Below are 13821 nucleotides of genomic sequence, written 5' to 3'. Positions count from 1 at the left end.
GCTTTTATTACATTTAAGTAGAGCATTGCATGTGGAAATACAGTCAAGGTTTTTTCCCATAACTTATGTGGAACCAAATCATCTATGTGATTAACATAACCAAGCTGGTACAAATGATTTTCAATGCTTAATTTGGATATTTTGAGCATGTTGGCTATCTCCCACCTGGATTGTTCTCAATAACTGATCACTATCAACTTCAGTTGATCTACCTGATCAGGAAGCATTGTCTAGTGAGAAATCTCCTACATGAAACTTTGCAAACCACTTTTCACATGTTCAATCAGTCATAGCACCTTCTCCAAACACTACACAAATCCTTTTTGTGCTTCAGCTATGTTTTTACCTTTCTTGAAATAATAAAGCATCACATGCCAAAAAAGTTGCCCTTTCTTCCACCTACAAATAGCTACACAAAAATTCACTTTCTGCCATTAGAGTGATATCATTTGCATATATGAGGCTGCTGATATTTATCCTGGCAATCTTGATTCCAGATTGTGATTTATGCAGCCTGGCAATTCACACCAGGGAAGCCCAAACACTGCATAGAAGTTTTAAATAAGCAAGGTGACAATATGCAGCTCTGTTGTACTCCTTTACCAATTTTTAACAGTCCATGTTCCATGTCTCCTTCTAATCACTGCTTCTTGACCTGTATAGAGATTTCTCACGAGACAAGTAAGGTGGTCTGGTATTACCATCTCTTTAACAACTTTTCATAGTTTGCTGTGATCCACACCGTCAAAGGCTTTAATGTAGTCAATAAAGAAGAAGTAGATGTTTTTCTGGAACTCCCTTCTTTCTCCATGATCCAAAAAATGTTGGCAATCTGATCTGTTTCAGATTGCCTTTCTCTGCCTCTTCAAAACCCAACTTGTACATCTGGAAGTTCTCAGCTCATATACTGCTGAAGCCTAGCTTGAAGGATTTTGTGCATCACCTTGCTAGCATGTGAAATTGTATGGAAGTCTGAACATTCTCTGGTGTTACCTTTCTTCGGGATTGGAGTGAAAACTGACCTTTGCCAATTCTGTAGCCACTGCTGAGATTCCCAAATTTACTGATATACTGAGTGCAGCACTTTAACAGCATCATCTTTTAGGATTTTAAATAGCTTAGCTGGAATTCCATTACTTCCATTAACCTTTTTTGTAGTAATGCTTTTTAAGGCCCACTTGATGTCACACTCCAGGATGTCTGGCTCTAGGTGAGTGACTACATCATTGTGGTTATTCAGGTCATTAAGACCTTTTCTGTACAGTTCTGTGTATTCTTGCCACCTCTTCTTAATCTCTTCTGCTTCTTTTAGGTCCTTACCGTTTCTGTCCTTTATTGCACCCATCTTTGCATGAAATGTTCTCTTGTTATCTCCAATTTTCTTGAGGAGATCTTCTGTTATCTTCCTCTCTTTCTCTGCATTGTTCATTCAAGAAGGCCTTTTTATCTCCCCTTACTATTCTCTGGAACTCTGCATTTAGTTGAGTATATCTTTCTCTTTCTCCCTAGACTTTCACTTCTTTTCTTTCCCCAGCTATTTTTAAAGTCTCCTCAAACAACCACTTTGCCTTCTTGCATTTCTTTTCCTTTGGTATGATTTTGGTCACTGTCTCCTGTTACAATGTTACAAACCTCCATCCATAGTTATAATGGACACTTAATTTGTTAAGATCATGGATCTCATGTTACATAGTTTTTTTACTACAAATTTTTGTAAAGTGTTGGGAACAAATGGTTAAGGCATGGAACTATGCCAGGCTTCTTTAAGGAGCTTCTAAGCCTGGTTCCTTTTAAAATTAGAGAGATCTAAACTTAAAACCGGAGAAGGCAACGACAACCTACTCCAGTACTCTTGCTTGGAAAATCCCATGAACAGAGGAAGCTGGTAGGCTGCAGTCCGTGGGATCTCTAGGAGTCAGACACGACTGAACGACTTCACTTTCACTTTTCACTTTCATGCATTGGAGAAGGGAATGGCAACTCACTCCAGTGTTCTTGCCTGGAGAATCCCAGGGACGGGGAAGCCTGGTAGGCTGCCATCTATGGGGTCGCACAGAGTTGGACACAACTGAAGCAACTTAGCAGCAGCAGCAGCAACAAGTTTAAAACAACTTTTGTTTTGGCTAGACAGATAGATAGTAATTTTGAAAGTCTTGGGAATTTCTTTGTCAACATGTGATTCACAGTAAATCTGATTCAAGTCTTCCATTTAATATAGAAGGAAGAATTTTAAAACAGAGTAATTTGAAATATGAGCTGAAAATCAGAATCCTTGTGATAACCATTGTATGGGTCATTATACCTAGTAGTGGGAAGTAAATAATTACCATACATTTGTTACCAAAATCCAGTAAAGAGGGGGCAATGTTTAGCAAACCGAAAGCAAAGCCAAATTTCATTCAGAGAAGACAGGGTAGCATTTACTGATAAGGCTAAAGTCTAGTTAAACCAAACATTTTCTAGCTTAGTATTTGTGTATTTTGCAGAATTATGATTTAGCAAGTATTTATTCAAAATTTATAAATAAATGTATATATAAATCAATACACTAAGTATTAACAAGAAAAATGAAAGCTGATATTTTTAAATGGTACTGTCTGCACAGAGAAATCAATATTGATAAGAACTGTACTAAGATATGCCTAATAAAATAAAATAGTATTACTCTTAGTCAGAACTACAGGCCTGGGCCCTCAAATGTGTCTGTGAGGCTTATTATATAAATATTGTTCACTTATGTAACATACAAGTCACAAGTTTCATACTACATAAGGGCATGATGAGGTCATTCCCACCCTGTCCACTTAACAAATATTCCCTGCTGAAATGCTCTGAAATAGACAACCACATTTATGCTATGGAAAAACAATGTTATTTAATGCAGGAAATAATTCAAAACCATTCCTTGTGACTTCTGACTTGAAAAGAGGTTCAGGATTATGATTAAATGACCAATATCCACACTGCATGCACAATTACACATATGACAAGCACAGATACACAAAAGCTCCCTTGGCTCTCTCTTATTCATACTCTCCCCCTCCACAGAAGGGCTGACAACTATAACCCATGTGAAAGACGTGGCCTCTCCTGAAATGTTTCCAAGGATGTCAAAAGAGAAGAGAGGGGGCTTTGGGGGTCAGGCTTACAGAATACAGCATCTCCCACCATTGGTTTTCTCAACTCCTCCACCAGGCAGCGGGCTTTTTCTTGAACTCGGTCCTCAATGCTCCTCTTCCCCATCCCAAAATTCCACAGGGTCATGAGGGAGAAGTGCCAGGTCTCCTTCCATCTCTTGCCATTGCTAAAGAGGATTCAGAAACTATTAACAGGAGGGAGGCCCTAGGCAAGGAGGAGTGAGCTTACAGTTGGCAACCTTTCAGGTAAACCAAGACCTGCTGCCAGGTTCTTCAAATTCCTCTAATCTACCCTCTCCACCCCCAATGCCAATGCTGAACACACACACAAGCACACCTACCAGGTCCTTTATTAATTCTTTCAAGCAACGGGAGACTGTTTCTTCCAGAAAACTCTTCTCCCAAATCGATCAGAGTTTCCTTCACTGCTTCACATCCATACACCACCACAGTGGGCTTCATGCCAAAATACACAGTGAACACAGGGCCATAGACTTCTGAGAGCTGGGGAAGGAGATGCATGTAATCACAAAATAGGTCACAACTTGATAAAATATAATACCTGACTCTATATTATTATCACACTTTTACATTTCTATTCTTCCACAAACAGCCTAAAATATTTCTGAATACATAAGTATTATAGTAATTGTTACAGTTTCCACTTTATAGATAGGACTCAAGTAACTGGTACACAGATTATAATTAACCCACATATCAGCATCTTCAGCAGGTTTATTCACCCCAGCTTATAAATAAGGAAACTGAGGTAGAGAATTTCAATTCCTTTCCAGCGTTCCATGGCTATATATAGAAGATTCAAATTTGAAAACCTTCTTACTCAATCTCTGATCCTTGGGCAACGTATCAACCCTCCAGGCCCACCTTTAAACCAACAGCCACCTGCCTGCTTCAGAATCACCACAGGTCAGTCATTAGAATTCTGATTCTGTAGCCCAAAGATGAATATTAGAAACCTGTATTTTAAAAATAAGTGCAGATAACTCTAATGCCCAGCGCAGTTTGAGATCCACTGGTATTAGTAAAATAGAAAGAACAGAAGCATCACAGAGGCAGTGCCAGGCCATACAGCATCTCATGGGAAAAAAAAACATCTTCCAGCCTGCAGCATTCACAGGGTACAGACACCAGCTTCCTGCAGAATGTAAATGAATGCTGATGCCACCAACTGGGCCTTGACTGATGACTTTTTCTTTCATTCACTCATGCTGGTTCTGATTCCAAGCTAATTCCTTAATCTCAGGCACAACGCCCTTTTTCAGAAATGTCCTACTTTCCTGGTCATCTGAAGGAAACACATAGCTTATATAGTATATGACTTCTGGAAGAAAATTTTGAATCACAAAACACTTCACTTACCATTTATCTTCTATCCCAAATCATAGCAAATGGCTATGAAACAAAGAAGGGAAGCAATACTCCCAGGTTCTGACACTTTTATTTCAGCCATACAAAGAGCTAAACATTTCTCTACTCACAAAATCCTACTTTGTTCCTCTATTTATGACAATGACATGCCTGAAAAGGCAAGAGAAGTAACAGTATTTACAGGGACTAATTTGCTACACAAGGACCTATTTTGACAATATGCCCCCAGAAATATGTATTAGTATCATGTGTGTGTGTTAGTCAGCTCAGTTGAGTCACTCAGTCGTGTCTGACTCTTTGCAACCCCAAGGACTGCAGCATGCCAGGCTTCCCTGTCCATCAGCAACTCCTGGAGCTTGCTCAAACTCATATCCATCAAATTGGTGATGCCATCCAACCCATCTCATCCTCTGTTGTCCCCTTCTCCTCCTGCCTTCAATCTTTCCCAGTATCAGGGTCTTTCCCAATGAGTCAGCTCTTCACATCAGGTGGCCAAAGTATTGGAGTCTCAGCTTCAGCATCAATCCTTCCAATGAATATTCAGGACTGATTTCCTTTAGGATAGACTGGTGTGTTAGTCAGTCATGACCAACCCTTTACGACACCATGGACTATAGCTTGCCAAGCTCCTTGGTCCACGGAATTCTCCTGACAAGAATATTGGAATGGGTAGCCATTCCCTTCTTCGGAGATCTTCCTGACTCAGGGATGGGATCAAACCCTGGTCTCCCACATTGTAGGCAGATTCTTTACTCTCTGAGCCACCATGCGTGCATGCTAAGTTGCTTCAGTTGTGTCCAGCTCTTTGTAATCCTATGGACTGTAGCCTGCCAGGCTCCTCTGTCCATGGGATTCTCCAGGCAAGAATACTGGAGTGGGTTGCGGTGCCTTCCTCCAGGGGATCTTCCTAACCCAGGGATCAAACATGAGTCTCTTAAGTCTCCTGCACTGACAGGCAGATTCTTTACCCCTAGCACCACCTAGGAAACCCCAGGGAAGCCCACCAGTGTCATAACTGGGCTTAATTTACTTACTGTTTGCAAGCCACTGGAGGAGCATAAAACCTACCCACATTGCTTGAGGATTTGCTAATGTCATTAGCATCTAACTGTAGGGTATTTCCAAGAATCGGGAGAGGAGTGGGGCCCGGCGGGATTTTCCCTTTGCCGGAGTTTTGTTTCCAGAGTGAGAGCAGAAGTAGAGAGCAGAGACAGAGCACCAGGGCCACAGCCAGATCCATTGATGCCGTCTCTTCTCACTCTGAAGATTGTGAGCCTGAAACCTAAAGCTTTTATAACAGTCCCTGCTAATTCAATTTGCACCTGTCTTAGGTGTAAAGAGATCAATCAATTATACCCACTTTGTACTCTATTCTGTGGGACTTGGCCACTCTGACAAAACCAAAAACAAACTGTTCTTTAGTCTTATTTTCTCTGTGTCCAATGATGACTCCAGAGATTCTGGTATATTTGTACTGGGTTGGGGTCCAGGTATTGCTAATTAAAAAATTAAATGGTTCTAACACACAACCAGGATTGAGAATTATTGACATAAATAGTTTGATGCCAAAAAAGGCTCAAAACTCTGGACTGAAGTCAACAACCAGTTGGGAATTTATGATTTTGAGGAATATCAGTGTATTCTATGTCTTTTCTATCTTGTAATGTTATATCTAACACTATCTAATATGCACATGTATCTAAAATCTAATTTGTCCTTGAATATGAAAGATTTTAAAACATTTTAATGTACTATACTAACATTACAGCTGCCTATACATAAAACAGCTAATGATGACATAGTTAAGATAATTTAAAAATCAAAATGAAGTTAATTATGGTTCTGACCACCAGAATGGAAATGCGTAGCCATTGTGGATGTGGTTTCAGACATATTTCTGCATATCCGAGAACCTGAATTTTTAGAACTGTGTCAAACTCAAAAATACCACTAGCCATTTTCAATGGTTGCTGTTGCTGCTGCTAAGTCGCTTCAGTCATGTTCGACTCTGTGTGACTCCATAGATGGCAGCCCACTAGGCTCCTCTGTCCCTGGGATTCTCCAGGCAAGAATACTGGAGTGGTTTGCCATTTCCTTCTCCATTTTAATGGCTAGTGTCTGCTTAATATGGACAGTATCTGCTTAGTGGGCAGTATTTCTTTCTGGAGTGATAAAAATATCTTGGAATTAGATAAAGCATAATGTTGTGAATACACTAACATTTTCTAAATTGTGGTCTCTTAAATTGGTAAAGTGTCACCTTTTAAAAAAAGAAAATATATATGCTAGCTGCAGCAAGCTGCCGCCATGTAGTTTCAAGTTCCCACACACTCCATTCTGTAATCATTTTGAACCTCAACCTACCCTTGCTTGACAAAAAGCACCATTAATTCATGCAGCTCCAATCCCAGTTCTTGACAAATAATTTATGTAACTTTGTGTTTTTTACCTTGTTTTTTTTTTTGTTTGTATTTTGGATTTTTTTTGTTTGTTTGTTTTTTACCTTGTTAAGCTTCCCCCACCTTGTAGTCCAGTGGAACACAATTCAAGGTCTTCTTCAATGTGTGTCTCCTAGGCTACAGTCCTAATAAACCTCAATTAAACACCTGTTTATTTCAACCAGGTCTCCATTCTTGGAACTTCTGGTTAACATTAACATAATTCAAACAATTTGAATGGCCAAACAGAAATAAAGTAATTAGCTAAGCAAATTTACATCCTTTTACCTTGACATCTTCAGTCTCCCTCCCCTGCCCACAAAAAATAAAAAAGAAAGAAAGAAAGAAAAGAAATATACTGGAAATAGGGATTATTATTTTGTATTTTTTCAAATGGGGGAAAGAGAGATTCTGGGAGAACAGGAAGCCTATCCTGTGTCACGAGGTTCATAATTAATAAAACTAAGATTTAATTTAAGATCTTCTGATGTCCATCAGTTATAATGCACTCACACTATAGTTGCCTCAAGAACAAATTTAGCAGGACAACTAAAACCCTGTGAACACAAATAATCAATAAGCAGTTTATAATAAGGAACAGAAGAGACTTTTATTCAAGTAAAATTGAAGTCTATACCACAGAGAGAGCCTCTCAGTAGCTCTGAAAAATAGCTCTACAGAAGCATGGTTTTCAGTACCGTTTTACAACTTATCAGAAAAAATAATACACATCAAACATGACATGGGAACATTTCTTCAAAGTTTCAAAAGAGACAGATCAGCACATGCCCAGAGAGTTAGTATGACTTTGGCATCTAGGAAGACATCCTTAACTTTGATGGCATTTGAAGGGAGGCATTGTATCCCTATCTTCAAAGTGGACATTCTTTACATCTGGATAATGCACTCTTTAAGAGTTAAAGCAGATAAACAAGGTATGAAAACAGACCATAAGACAGGCTGTTCTAGTTATCATAAAGTTCACGTCAAATCATGTATAAGCCAGAATGACTTCCCCATACCTGAATATGTGAAAGTTTCTTCCACCACCCCCAGATACATTACTCTGAATATATACCCCACTGACCACAAAATAACAGGTTTCACATTAAACAGATGTCTCCTACTTGATCCAAGGAAAAAAGGGTCACAGATTCTCAAAACAAGAAATCAAAAACAGGTATTCTCCCCTCTCCATCATTGCAGAGGTAAAACTTACTCAAGTAACTGAGGGAAGAGCCAATCTCAAGAATTGAATAGGGAAAGTTTGAGAAACTATGACTCCAGCCTCCCAGCTGCTTCCAGACACAATTGCTTCTATTGCCTTTTGAAGTCTGTCTTTGTCAGAAGCAACAGAATGAAGTTTGCACAGTGCTAACCAAAATTTTAGAAAAGACCTGATTGAAACAAAAAGGTATTCACTGAGGGTTTGTTAGGATTGTAGCCCAGAAGACACAGACTCAAGAAGCACTTGAATTGTGCTCCACTGGACTACAAAATGGCGGAGACTTATAAACGGGAAGATTGCAAGAGTACGGTTAGTCACATGAGTTACTTATCAAGAATCGTAATTGGATATGGCAATGGGTAAAAGTTTCTGTTACATAAACATTGGCTGGGCTCAGAAACAGTTGCAAAATTCCAAGGGAAGACCTTTAGAACATAAGGGTGCAGCTGGCAGGTGTTGCTATGAACAGGGCTGATCCTGTCTTTGGGTCTGGTACAGGTCAAAGGGATATCAAGTTCTCAGGGGTTCAGAGACATGTTGGAGACCAGATCCTCAATTGCCTCCTGTTTTTGTATGCCTGAACTGTGATTGTGCTCAGTTGCTCAGTCATGTCTAACTCTTTTGTGACCCCATGGACTGCAGTCCACCAGACTCCTCTGTCCATGGGATTTCCCAGGCAAAAATATTGGAATGGGTTGCCATTTCTTCCTCCAGGGGGATCTTCCTGACCTAGGGATTGAATCTGTGTCTCCTGCATTTCCTGCATTGGCAGGTGGATTCTTTACCACTGAGTCACCTGGGAATCCTGTGATCACTCCATTATAATTTAAATTTATCATCAACAGCAAGGAAGGGAGATTTTACACAGAACAACACATATGGATTCAGTGGAGGATGGGAGGCAAGGACTTCATTAAACAGACCTACAGCATGGAGCCACTATAACATGCAGACCAGAACGGGAGATTGACAGTGGTCATGAAGATCTAAATATCACTGGAAAGGTAAACATCACTAGATCACAATGACAATGCTTTACAAACGTGTTCTACAACATATCATCATATTTATTCAAAATTAATTAGTGAAGTTATTCCTAAGCTCTTTTAGTAAGGAAAAACAAGTTTTTGTTAAGAGCTAATACCTGGGAATTCCCTGGTAGCTCAGTCGATAAAGAATCTGCCTGCAGTGCAGGAGACCAAGGTTTGATCCCTGGGTCAGTAAGATCCCCTAGAGAAAAAATGGCAACTCACTCCAGTATTCTTGCCTGGGAAATCCCATGGACAGTGAAGCCTAGTGGGCTACAGTCCAGGGGGTCTCAAGAGTCAAACACGACTTAGTGACTAAACCACCAAAAGCTAATTACAAAATGTTTTATTCCTCATGTTTACATGGATTCATATCTTATTCACCTTAAACAGAGGATTTTCCCACCATAATCTCTCTTATGATTATCTCAATTATCTTTCCCAAAGGTAAAATTATTTCCAATTCATGGATGGGCCTTGGAGATTCAGTTCCTGTGCTAAGGGTGTACATGGCACCTGCAGGTGATCGAGTTGAGACTGGAACCCACATCTCCATGCAAACATTCAGTTCACCAGGGTCACCACACTTACTGCATATGTACCATGATTCAATATTCTGTGACTCATCCTAGTCAATGAATTTTCAAATATTTCAATTGAGTTAATAATTACTGCACCAGCTGATTAAAGTGGGGGTCAGATAAGTTTAGTTTTGTAACCTATTAACTTGAATGAGTACAAGACATAGTGTACCTTTCAACTAGAAAAAAAGGAGAAGTAGTAACTTGCTGCCTAACTTACAGAGGTCTAAACTCTACCTAATTTTGGATGAAATAAATTCAGTCACTTTCGTTAGAGCAATTTTATTCCTTGAGAAATCAGTGTGCTTGCTCTGCTTAGCATTCCTTCTGTTAAAGCTATTTCTTTTTATAGAGTGAAAGAGTCAAAGATAATTTAAAGGCTGAAAGTATCTCTGAGATCAGTTAATCTAGCCTTTATTTTAATGAGCAATTAATGACAGTGGATAAAGTATCCTCATTACATTCTTATAAGGCCTTCGGTTAGAATCTGTTTTTCAACTCCCAGTCAATGACATTTCACATCAAATAGCATTTCTGTTGTCCAAATGATTAGGACACCATGAATATTAAGTCCTCCACTGTCACAGAGTAATGCAAACTTCAGGTTGGCTGGAGTTGTGGGTTAGGGGTTTTCTTTCTAAAGAATATAATTTATTTTTTACAGCAGTTTTAGGTACACAGTGGTCACACATACTCACACACACACAGCCTATCCCACCACCAGCAACCCTCACCAGTATGGTACACTTATTACTATTAATGATATAACACTGACACATGATAAGTCAAAGTTCACAGATTATATTAGGATTCACTCTTAATTTTGTACATTCTATGGATTTTGACAAATGTAGCATGAGCATGTATCCACCATTAAAGTATTATACAAAATGATTTCAGTGGCCTGAAAGTTCTCTGTGCTCCATCTATCTGTCCCTCCTTTCCAAGCCCTTGGAAACCACTGATCTTGTATTGTCTCCATAATTTTCTAGAATGTTACAGAGTTAGAATTACACAATATGTAGCATTCAAATTGGTTTCTTTCACTTAATAATGTGTTTAGGGTTCTTTTCATGGCTTGCTACCTTTTTTTTAACAATGAATAATATTCCATTCAATTGATACATTACTGTTTATACTTCAACAACTGAAGGACATCTCGACTCCTCTAAATTTTGACATAAATTTATGAATAAAGCAACTATAAAAGTTAATTTTATGAATAAACATGTTTTTATTAAAAAAAAGTAACTAAAAACATTAATGTGCAGGTTTTTGTGCAGATGTAAGATCTCAACTCATTTGAGTAAATTCCAAGGAGTATGACTGCTGGATCATATGGTATGTATATGTTTCATTTTTTAAGGAACTGCTAACTCTTCCAAAGTGGTTATACCATTTTGCATCCCACCAGTTAACAACTAACAAATGTTGCAGCTCCACATCCTTGTCAATATTTGCTTTTGTCAATGATTTGGACCTTAGCCATTTTATAATGTGTGCTTCCCAGGTGGCACAAATGGTAAAGAATCCAACAGTCAATTCATGAGACACAAGAGACATGGGTTTGATCCCTGAGTTGGGAAGACCCCCTGGAGAAGGAAATGACAACCAACTCCAGTATTCTTGCCTGGAAAATTCCATGGGCAGAGGAGCCTGGTGGGCTACAGTCTATGGAGCTGCAAAGAACTGGACACACACAAAGAACTAAGTACACCCACACACATGATGTGTGTAGTGGTATCTAATTGCAAGCCTCTAATTATATATGATGTTGAGCATTTTTCACCTGTCTATTTGCCCCTTGGATATCTTCTTTGCTAATGTTTTTGTTCAGATATTTTGCACATTTTAAAAATCAGGTTGTTTATTTCTGACTGTTGAGTTTTAATTAAGAGCTCTTTGTTTATTCTGGGTAACAGTCCTTCACCAGATATGCCTTTTGCAAATACTTTATCCCAGTCTGTTGCTTGTCTCACTCTTCCTTCCATTGACAGTATATATCACAGAGTAGAAGGTTTTAATTTTAATGAACTCCGAATTATCAATTATTTTTGTGGATTATGATTCAGAGATAAATTTTAAAAGTCATCACCTAGTCAAGGTAACCTATATTTTCTCTCATGTGATCTCCTAGGAATTAAAATTTTGCACTCTGCATTAAGTTCTATGATTCATTTTTAGTTAATTTTTGTAAAGGGTGTAAGATCTGCATGTAGATTCTATGTGCATGTGTTTCACATGTAGGTACCCTCTTGCCAGTCAAGGACTGGCTTCAAATTCTCTCAGTTTTGTTTGTTTGAGGGTCCTTATCTCTTCACTTTTAAAGACAATTTCACTGTATACAGAAATCAAAGTTGGTGCATTTTTTTTTTCCTTTAAATATTTCACTTCATTCTCTTTCTGCTTGCACAGATTTTGAAGAAAATCCCAATGTCATTCTTATTCTGTTCCTTTAAAGGTAAGATTTTTTTTCTTCCTCTGGCTTCTTTCAGATATTTTCTTTGTTTTTATATTCTATGTTTGAATATGATATACCTACATGTAGACTTCAGGGTATTTTTCCAACCTGATGTTCTTAGAGTTTCCTGAACGTGTGGCATGGCATCTGACATTAATTTTGCGAAATTCTCTGAAATTACTGCTCAAATATTTCTTCTGTAGATTTGCTTGCCTTTAAATAAATGTTTTAATTGAAGCATAACATCCATACAGAAAATATGCATATTCTAAATGTGCATGTCAAACACTAACAGAGGGTGAATATTTCCGTGTAATCAAGACACAAATCATAAAAAAGAATTGCATAATTTATGTTTTCCATTGTACTGTTATAGACATTTCAGGTTCTTGCTGTGTGGGGTTATTTTGATTGGTGCTATTATGTGCATTTCTAAACATGTCTTGTTCAAATCCCAAAGTACTGCATTTCTGTTTAGTACATACTTACAAGTGAAACTGCTGAACATTCATGTGTTTACTTCCAAAAAAATGGCCAAATAGTTGTCCAAATGGTTGAACTAATTTACAATATTACTCTGAGAATGCCGGTTGCTTCACTTTCTTGCCAAAACGTAGTGTAATTTTTTTTTTCATTTTAACCATTCTGATGGCTATTTAAGGATATCTCATTAAAATTTAAATTTGCACTTCCATAAAGCTTAATGTGCTGAGCACTTTTTCAGATGTCCAATGGCAATACTAAGTATTCATACGTGAAAAACTAGTTTATTGGGATATAAGCTAATAGTTGCTTCATACATTTTTAAAACAAACGCCAAGTGTCAGAGAGAAAATTTGGTAGTATGTACAAAGAATTTATACTCTGAACCAGGTGAGTATAAACTGCTAACCTGAATGTAAACTGCTGACCTTATACCTGATCTTGGTATCAAAGACCTGAATAATTTTAGTACATGTTTCCTTAAAAGAAGTCAAATCTTTTATATAATATTAATAAAACCTTCAACAGGAATTTCTAATTCTCATTTCCATTAGTGTTTCAGGGATAAGTCCCAAAGATATTCTTTATCTGTCAGTTATCTATATTTCAGAGATGTCTTGAGACTAAAAAGTTCAGGATCATAGAATCATATTGCCATCACTGATGTTACATATAAAACAATGTGATGGAAAGTAGAAAAAAATAGAATCTGGTGACACCTTCAAGGGATTTTGTTCTTGCTCACAGAGAAAAAAATAACACTTAGAATACATGATTAGAAATACAGAAACATAGGTTAATATTTGACTATAAGTTTGAAACACAAAGTAATGTGAACATTTCATATCTTCTTTTAGTGTTCATAGTAACACCAACCAGAGGAATGAATTCTAACACTTATTATTCAGTCCTCCCAATTGCTGATTTTCTCACTATTTCCCTACAGGCTGGAGCTGCTCTTGGACACAATTTCTCTCTTTTCCAAATCTAATCCTCAAATAAGCCCAGGTGATATTCAGCAAATAGTGTTCCTACCCTCTTCCCCTTTGTCCCTATCTGTGTTAATCATTATGAGG

At 38.0% G+C, this 13821-nt stretch overlaps 1 pseudogene; it reads right to left on the bottom strand.

The window, feature by feature from the left end:
* LOC136157278 (cytochrome P450 2C9-like) overlaps window positions 1-5766 on the bottom strand; it is a 32571-nt pseudogene extending 26805 nt beyond the window's left edge.
* Between the last annotated feature and the right edge of the window lie 8055 nt (window positions 5767-13821).

This window comes from Muntiacus reevesi, chromosome 2 (genome assembly GCF_963930625.1).
Source record: "Muntiacus reevesi chromosome 2, mMunRee1.1, whole genome shotgun sequence".
Classification (NCBI taxonomy): domain Eukaryota; kingdom Metazoa; phylum Chordata; class Mammalia; order Artiodactyla; family Cervidae; genus Muntiacus; species Muntiacus reevesi.
Note: the sequence above shows the minus strand (reverse complement) of the source record. Positions and strands in the feature narration are given on the sequence as shown.